This window comes from Dromaius novaehollandiae, unplaced genomic scaffold (assembly GCF_036370855.1).
Source record: "Dromaius novaehollandiae isolate bDroNov1 unplaced genomic scaffold, bDroNov1.hap1 HAP1_SCAFFOLD_80, whole genome shotgun sequence".
NCBI lineage: Eukaryota > Metazoa > Chordata > Aves > Casuariiformes > Dromaiidae > Dromaius > Dromaius novaehollandiae.
This window is the reverse complement of record NW_026991339.1, coordinates 489,263-497,500: the sequence shown is the minus strand read 5'-3', so window position 1 is coordinate 497,500 and position 8,238 is coordinate 489,263. Positions and strand designations below refer to the sequence as shown.

Here is an 8,238-nt window from a genome sequence, read left to right as displayed (position 1 = left end):
ACAAAGACAACAAACAAAGACAAAGACAACAGAGGACAAACACAGAACAACAGAGACAACAAACAGAAAAAAGACAACAGAGAAGACAACCAGAGAGAACAAAGACAACCACAGAGAAGACAGAAAGCACAGAAAACAACAGAGAAAACAAAGAACAGAGCAAAAAGCACACACAGGAGAGCTGAGAGAGCAGAACAGAGAAAAGAGCAGAACAGAGAAAAGAGCAGAACACAGAGAACAGAACAAAGCAAAAAGCACAGCAAAGAGCACAGCAAAACAGAAAATACAGAGCAAAGCAGAACACAGCAGAACACAGAGAGCAAAGCAGAAAACACAAAGCTGAGGGCAGAGCACAGAATACAGAGAAAAGCACAGAGAGCAGAGCACCACAGTGCAGGCAGACTGAAAGAGTAAATAGTAAAGACAGAGAAAGGTAGAGAGAAACCTGGACAAAGTGAACATAGACAATCAGGGAAAAGAAGAAGAAAAAGGCATAAGAGACAGACAAAGAAAAAAAGAATAGGAAACAGAACAGAGGACCAAAAAATTAAAATAAGAACAAGACAAAAACTTCTGCCTTCTTCTTATTTTAAAAGGTCAAAAGAGCAAGAGCAAAGAGGAAAAGGGTAAGAGCAAATGTGTGGCGCATGCAGTTCAAATAAGACAACAGAAACAAACAGCAAAACCATCTTTATTTGAAAGGAGACACACACACCACCATCTTTATTGTTTTATTGCACAAAAAAAAAACATCATCACAACATACAAAACATAACAAGCCCACACTCTACAAGAGCTGCACACACTCTTCAGCATTCACCTCTACATTCTCACCGCTACTACTCTCATCAGTCGGCAAGCGCCTCCAGTCTTTTGGACAGCTCCCAGTAACAGCGTTACTGGACACCTCCAAAAACTGCCCTGCCTACAAAACCCCCAGTCCCCAGCCACAGCTCCGCACCAACATTGGCGATGATCATCGCCTCGCAGAGCGGCCGGGACCGGGGGAAAAAAACCCAGCCGGGGGAAAAAAAAAAAATCCCCCAGCTGGGGTTTTTTTTAATTATTTTAAAATAAATTCTAACTACAACCTGGAAAAAGAAAAACACATGCATACAAAGTTAGACACACTCACCACCAAGCCCACCCAACAACCACACAGCTGCCCACTCACTCCCACCACAATCATTCTACCTCCCTACAGTAACAGGCAAGCGCCTCCAGTCTTTTGGACAGCTCCCAGTAACAGCATTACTGGACACCTCCAAAAACTGCCCTGCCTACAAAACCCCCAGTCCCCAGCCACAGCTCCGCACCAACATTGGCGATGATCATCGCCTCGCAGAGCGGCCGGGACCGGGGGAAAAAAAAACCCAGCCGGGGGAAAAAAAAAAAATCCCCCAGCTGGGGTTTTTTTTTTAAATTATTTTAAAATAAATTCTAACTACAACCTGGAAAAAGAAAAACACATGCATACAAGATTAGAAACACTCACCACCAAGCCCACCCAACTGCCCACACACTCCCACCACAGACAGTCATCACAGCTACTAACAAAACCACATGCTTCCATCCTTATTTAAAGATAACACTATCCTGGCATGAATAGAACCCCCCCCCACCCCCAAAATGGCCATCCCAATAAAAAAAATTAAAGAAAAAACCCTACTTTTGTCTCTTACTGACACAACCCCCCCCCCCAAAAAAAAAAAAAGAAAAAACAAAATAAGTGTTTCATAGATACATTATTCTGCTCTGGCAACTACCATTACTACACCCACAGGCAAGGCAGCTCCAAACACACACACAGACATGTACACACAGACACGTACACACAGACACGTACACACACCCTCCATGCAAAAAACAATGCCAGCACAGAAGATGCTGCCAGCCAGAAAGCCCTACAATGCCACGACCGTGCGGCTCTGGTGCTCTCCACGAGACCAGAAAAGAGTCAGATGCCACCATCTGTGATGGAAAGGGGCCGGCAAAGCGAGGAACAGCCATGCGGAAGAGGCCAGCAAGAAAGACCCAAGGCTCTGATGACACAGGGAAGAAAACCCTGAAAGGGCACCAGGAGGATGCAAAATAAGAGAGGCCTCAGAAAACACACAACCAACAAGACCTGAATGATGGCTGCCAAGATGATTGGCCAGAAACAATGCAGAATCACAGTGACAGACTGCTGCTTTCAGCTGCCTGCACAGAACAAGATGATCATTGGAGCAACACAGATGAGTCGGTCAAGACCAGACAAAAGACAGCAGATGCCTGTTGCACTAGCACTACAAAGCATATGCTGTGCTCCTTGAGCACAAAGAGCAAGGGCAACATCAAGACCTGAGCAAAAGATAGCACAGCTACAACACACACCACATACACTACACAACAACACAGACACAGGCTAGAGCTGCCCTGCCTGACACCCACCCTCACTTTCTGCCATGCACACCCCACTGCCTCTGCCTCACACACACACACACACACACACACACACACACACCCCCCACAACACCCTTTGCCCATGCACTTCGCTTTTGCAGTGCTCTGCATCACTGTTGCTCCTCAAGAGGCATCCTCAACAGCAGACACATCCTCTGCAGCAGCCACACCCTCTGATCTTCTTTTGCTCACCACATTTGCCTTCATCATCTGCAAAACCAGAGCACAAGCAGTCACCCCCTTGCCAGTCAGCTCCATCCCCATCTGCAAGGGCACCCTCCACCAAAGCGCCATCGGCGCTCCACTCACCTGCACCGCAACAACTCCAAACGCCAACATCCTGCCTGGGGGGAAGCCCATGGCGCCTGGAAAAAAACAAAATAACAAAGTGACCCTTCTGCCAGGCAGCGCTCACCAGCCCTACAACATCCAGCTCCAATCCACTCACCTGAAAGTCTCAGCCACGCCTGGGAAAGGCCCACAGCAGACCTGAAAAAGCAGAGCAAAAGGCATCACCAAGAGGCAGCCCAACACCACCCACCCCACAATAAAATCAGACCCAACAGGCTGCCCCACTCACCGGCTCAGGCTCTTCTCAGCACTCAGCTGCTTCTCTCCACAACTTCCCACAAAACCTGCAAGCACAGAGAGAAGTCACACACTCAGGCGATGCCCGCAACACCACCACTCCAGTCCATCACGGACACACTCCACACACCACCATGGCTAACACCCACAGGCAAGGCAGCTCCAGCCCCAAAAACACACAGACAAACAAACAGCAGACACAAACACAGAGGACAGCCCTACACAAAAAAAACCCTATTCCCACACATAAGACTGCTGGCCAGAAAGAGCCACACGGTCGTGGCGTCGTAGGGCCTAGGCTCTGGACGAGCCCAGAAAAGAGTCAAACGTCAATGCCCAGGATGGAAAGGGACCGGCAAAGCTCAGAAGACTGACGCAGAGGAGGCCGGCGAGAAAGACCCGAGGCCATGATGACGCAGGGAAGGAAACCCTGAAAGGGCGCCAGCGAGACGCAAGACAAGAGCGGCCCCAGAAGAGGTGTGGCCGATGAGGCCTCGACGATGGCCACGACTATGACGGACCGCAAACGGCCATGATGCACAGTCAGAGTCACAGACCACCCCTTTCAGCTGCCTATGCAGAACAAGACGTAGTCCATTGGAGCAATGCTGATGAGTCTGGCCAGGCAAAAGACAATGGATGCCTGCCACGCTACCGCTGCAGAGCATAGGCTGTGCTCCTTGAGCACAAAGAGCAAGAGCAACATCAAGACCTGAGCAAAAGATAGCACAGCTACAACACACACCACATAGACTACACAACAACACAGACACAGGCTGGAGCTGCCCTGCCTGACATCCACCCTCGCTTTCTGCCATGCACACCCCACTGCCTCTGCCTCACACACACCACTCATCCAGAACAACCCTCCACTCTACACTGAACATCAGCACGCACACACACATACACAGAAACTGAGAATGCCCCAACACCCTTTGCCCCTCAACTTAACTGTGGCAGTGCTGTAGGTCACCGGTCCTCAAGAGCCATCCTCAGCAGCAGCCGCATCCACACTGATCTTCCTTTGCTCACCACATTTGCCTTCATCACCTGCAAAACCAGAGCACAAGCAGTCACTCTCTTGCCAGTCAGCTCCATCCCCATCTGCAAGGGCACCCTCCACCAAAGCGCCATCGGCACTCCACTCACCTGCACCACAACAACTCCAATGCCTGGGGAGGAAGCCCGTGGCACCTGGAAGAAAACAAAATAACAAAGTGACTCTTCTGCCAGGCAGCACTCACCAGCCCTACAACATCCAGCTCCAATCCACTCACCTGAAAGTCTCAGCCACGCCTGGGAAAGGCCCACAGCAGACCTGAAAAAACAGAGCAAAAGGCATCACCGACAGGCAGCCCAACACCACCCACCCCACAATAAAATCAGACCCAACAAGCTCCCCCGCTCACCTGCTCAGGCTCTTCTCAGCACTCAGCTGCTTCTCTCCACAACTTCCCACAAAACCTGCAAGCACAGAGAGAAATCACACACTCAGACGATGCCTGCAACACCACCACTCCAGTCCATCACGGACACACTCCACACACCACCATGGCTAACACCCACAGGCAAGGCAGCTCCAGCCCCAAAAACACACAGACAAACAAACAGCAGACACAAACACAGAGGACAGCCCTACACAAAAAAACCCTATTCCCACAGCATAAGACACTACTGGCCAGGAAGAGCCACACGGTGGTGGTATCGTAGGGCCTAGGCTCTGGACGAGCCCAGAAAAGAGTCAAACGTCAATGCCCAGGATGGAAAGGGACCGGCAAAGCTCAGAAGACTGACGCAGAGGAGGCCGGCGAGAAAGACCCGAGGCCATGATGACGCAGGGAAGGAAACCCTGAAAGGGCGCCAGCGAGACGCAAGACAAGAGCGGCCCCAGAAGAGGTGCGGCCGATGAGGCCTCGACGATGGCCGCGACTATGACTACACTGCAAACAGCCACAATGCACAGTCACAGTGACAGACTGCCCCTTTCAGCTGCCTGTGCAGAACAAGATGTAGTCCATTGGAGCAATGCTGATGAGTCTGGCCAGGCAAAAGACAATGGATGCCTGCCACGCTACCGCTGCAGAGCATAGGCTGTGCTCTTTGAGCACAAAGAGCAAGAGCAACATCAAGACCTGAGCAAAAGATAGCACAGCTACAACACACACCACATAAACTACACAACAACACAGACACAGGCTGGAGCTGCCCTGCCTGACACCCACCCTCGCTTTCTGCCATGCACACCCCACTGCCTCTGCCTCACACACACCACTCATCCAGAACAACCCTCCACTCTACACTGAACATCAGCACGCACACACACATACACAGAAACTGAGGATGCCCCAACACCCTTTGCCCCTCAACTTAACTGTGGCAGTGCTGTAGGTCACCGGTCCTCAAGAGCCATCCTCAGCAGCAGCCGCATCCACACTGATCTTCCTTTGCTCACCACATTTGCCTTCATCACCTGCAAAACCAGAGCACAAGCAGTCACCCCCTTGCCAGTCAGCTCCATCCCCATCTGCAAGGGCACCCTCCACCAAAGCGCCATCGGCACTCCACTCACCTGCACCACAACAACTCCAAACGCCAACATCCTGCCCGGGGGGAAGCCCGTGGCACCTAGAAAAAAACAAAATAACAAAGTGACTCTTCTGCCAGGCAGCGCTCACCAGCCCTACAACATCCAGCTCCAATCCACTCACCTGAAAGTCTCAGCCACGCCTGGGAAAGGCCCACAGCAGACCTGAAAAAGCAGAGCAAAAGGCATCACCAAGAGGCAGCCCAACACCACCCACCCCACAATAAAATCAGACCCAACAAGCTCCCCCACTCACCTGCTCAGGCTCTTCTCAGCACTCAGCTGCTTCTCTCCACAACTTCCCGCAAAACCTGCAAGCACAGAGAGAAATCACACACTCAGGCGATGCCCGCAACACCACAGCCCATCCACATCAGGCATTCGCTCCCACACCTTTTCCTGCTCCGCTCTCCCATCCCAACTGCTGGGCTATAGCTCCCCACACCGAGGTCCGCCACACACCTGTAAAACAGGAACTGCGCTGGGCGACAGGGACAGCGCCGACGAGGTGATGGCCCTACGCCACGCTCTACGTCCGCTCCCGGACTGATGCTCACCTCACCCTGCTCCTCCTGGATGTGAGCAACCTGCTCCCCGCAAGGCTCCACGCCTACAAGCACAAAGCAAAAATTAACCGCGCAACCCACTGACCGCAACACTCTCCTTCCAACACCAAATCTCTAGCTCACCTTCTTGGGGCATGCCCCTCTCTTCCTCCAGCTCCCTTGGGCCCACTCAGAACACTGCTCAGCATCTGCAAAAAACAACAAAACAAAACAACATAAAGTGGAGCACACAGACATTGACAAATCACCATTCCAGTCCATCACTGACACACTCCGCACACCACCATTCCTAACACCCACAAGCAAGGCAGCTCCAAACACACACAGACAGACCAAAAAAAAAAAAAAACATTAGACACAAACATGAAGGAAAGCCCTATGCAAAAAGAACTATTCCAATGCGTTCCACATGGTATCTGATGACACCACAGCCCTGCGGCTCTGATGCTCTGGACGAGCCCAGAAAAGACTAAGATGTCAACGCCCGGGATGGAAAGCGGCCGGCAAAGCGAGGAACGGCCATGCGGAAGAGGCCAGCGAGGAAGACCTGAGGCCGTGATGACGCAGGGAAGAAAACCCTGAAAGGGCACCGGTGAGACGCAAAACAAGAGCGGCCTCGGAACAAGAGCGGCCGACGAGGCCTCGACGGTGGCCGCAAAGATCGATGGGCACGATGCAAAGCCGGAGGCACGGACCGCCCCCTTCGGCTGCCTGCACGTGACGAGACACCATCCGTGGGTACGATACTGATGAGTCAAGCCAGCAAAACATGACAGAGGCCTACAATGCTAGCGCTCCACAGTGTAGGCCGTGCTCCTTGAGCACAAAGAGCAAGGGCGACATCAAGACCTGAGCAAAAGATAGCACAGCTACAACACACACCACATAGACTACACAACAACACAGACACAGGCTGGAGCTGCCCCGCCTACCGCACCCTCACTTTCTGCCATGCGCACCTCAGCACCTCTGCCTCACACATACCCCACTCATCCAGAACAGCCCTCCGCTCTACACTGAACATCAGCGTGCACACACACATACACACACAGAGTTAAGACACCCCTGATACCCTTTGCCCCTCAACTTAACTGGTCAAATGCTGGGCATCACCATCGCTCCTCAAGAGCCATCCTCAATGGCAGCCACATCCACGCTGATCTCCCTTCAGTCACCACAGTTGCCTTTATCACCTGCCAAACCAGAGCACAAGCAGTGACCCCCTTGCCGGTCAGCTCCAGCCACATCTGCGAGAGCACCCTCCTCCAAACCACCATTGTCATCGCACTCACCTGTACTGTGCCAAAGCCACGCTCCAGCATTGTGGCTGTGACGCTGCCCGTGGCATCTGGAAAACGCAAAACAACAAAACTACTCTTCTGCTAGGCAGTGTGGACTAGCCCTACAACTACTGCCACACCATTATACGCACCCATTCCACTTCACCTCAAATCCTCAGCCTCGCCTGGGAAAGGCCCGCACCGTACCTGAAAAAGCAGAGCAAAACACATCACCGAGAGGCAGCCCAGCAGCACCCTACCGCATAATAAAACTCAGGCAGACAAGCTTCCCTTCTCACCTGCTCAGGCTCCTCGTTGCCGCTCAGCTTCTCCTCTCCAAAACTTCCTGCAATGCCTGCAAAACCAGCGAGAAGACCACACCTTGAGGTCATGCCAAAAACCACACCCCATGCACAACATTACCTCGCTACAACACCTTTACCTGCTCCGCTCTCCCGTCCCGACTGCCGGGCTACGGCTCCCCACGCCGAGGTCTGCCACACACCTGTAAAACAGGAACGGCGCCGGGCGATGGGGACGTCGCCGATGAGATGACGGCCCTACGCCGGGCTCTACGTCCTCACCCAGACTGATGCTCACCTCGCCCAGCACCTCCTGGATGTGAGCGACCTGCTCCCCCCAAGGCTCCACACCTACAAGCACAAAGCAAAAATTAACCGGGCAACCCACTGACCGCAACACTCTCCTTCCAAAACCAAATCTCTAGCTCACCTTCTTGGGGCATGCCCCTTCCTTCCAGCTCCCTTGCACCCAC

At 52.5% G+C, this 8,238-nt stretch overlaps 2 long non-coding RNA genes across 2 annotated transcripts; both read right to left on the bottom strand.

Moving 5' to 3' along the window:
- Nucleotides 1-3,583: 3,583 nt before the first annotated feature.
- Nucleotides 3,584-4,354, bottom strand: LOC135325929 (uncharacterized). The gene is made up of 3 exons (XR_010386641.1): nucleotides 4,311-4,354; nucleotides 4,183-4,227; nucleotides 3,584-4,083 (listed from the first exon to the last, which is right to left on the bottom strand). It is a non-coding gene; the product is annotated as an uncharacterized LOC135325929 (long non-coding RNA).
- A 2,920-nt stretch (nucleotides 4,355-7,274) lies between these two features.
- On the bottom strand, nucleotides 7,275-7,955 carry LOC135325930 (uncharacterized). The gene is made up of 5 exons (XR_010386642.1): nucleotides 7,906-7,955; nucleotides 7,763-7,818; nucleotides 7,616-7,670; nucleotides 7,476-7,531; nucleotides 7,275-7,376 (listed from the first exon to the last, which is right to left on the bottom strand). It is a non-coding gene; the product is annotated as an uncharacterized LOC135325930 (long non-coding RNA).
- Between the last annotated feature and the right edge of the window lie 283 nt (nucleotides 7,956-8,238).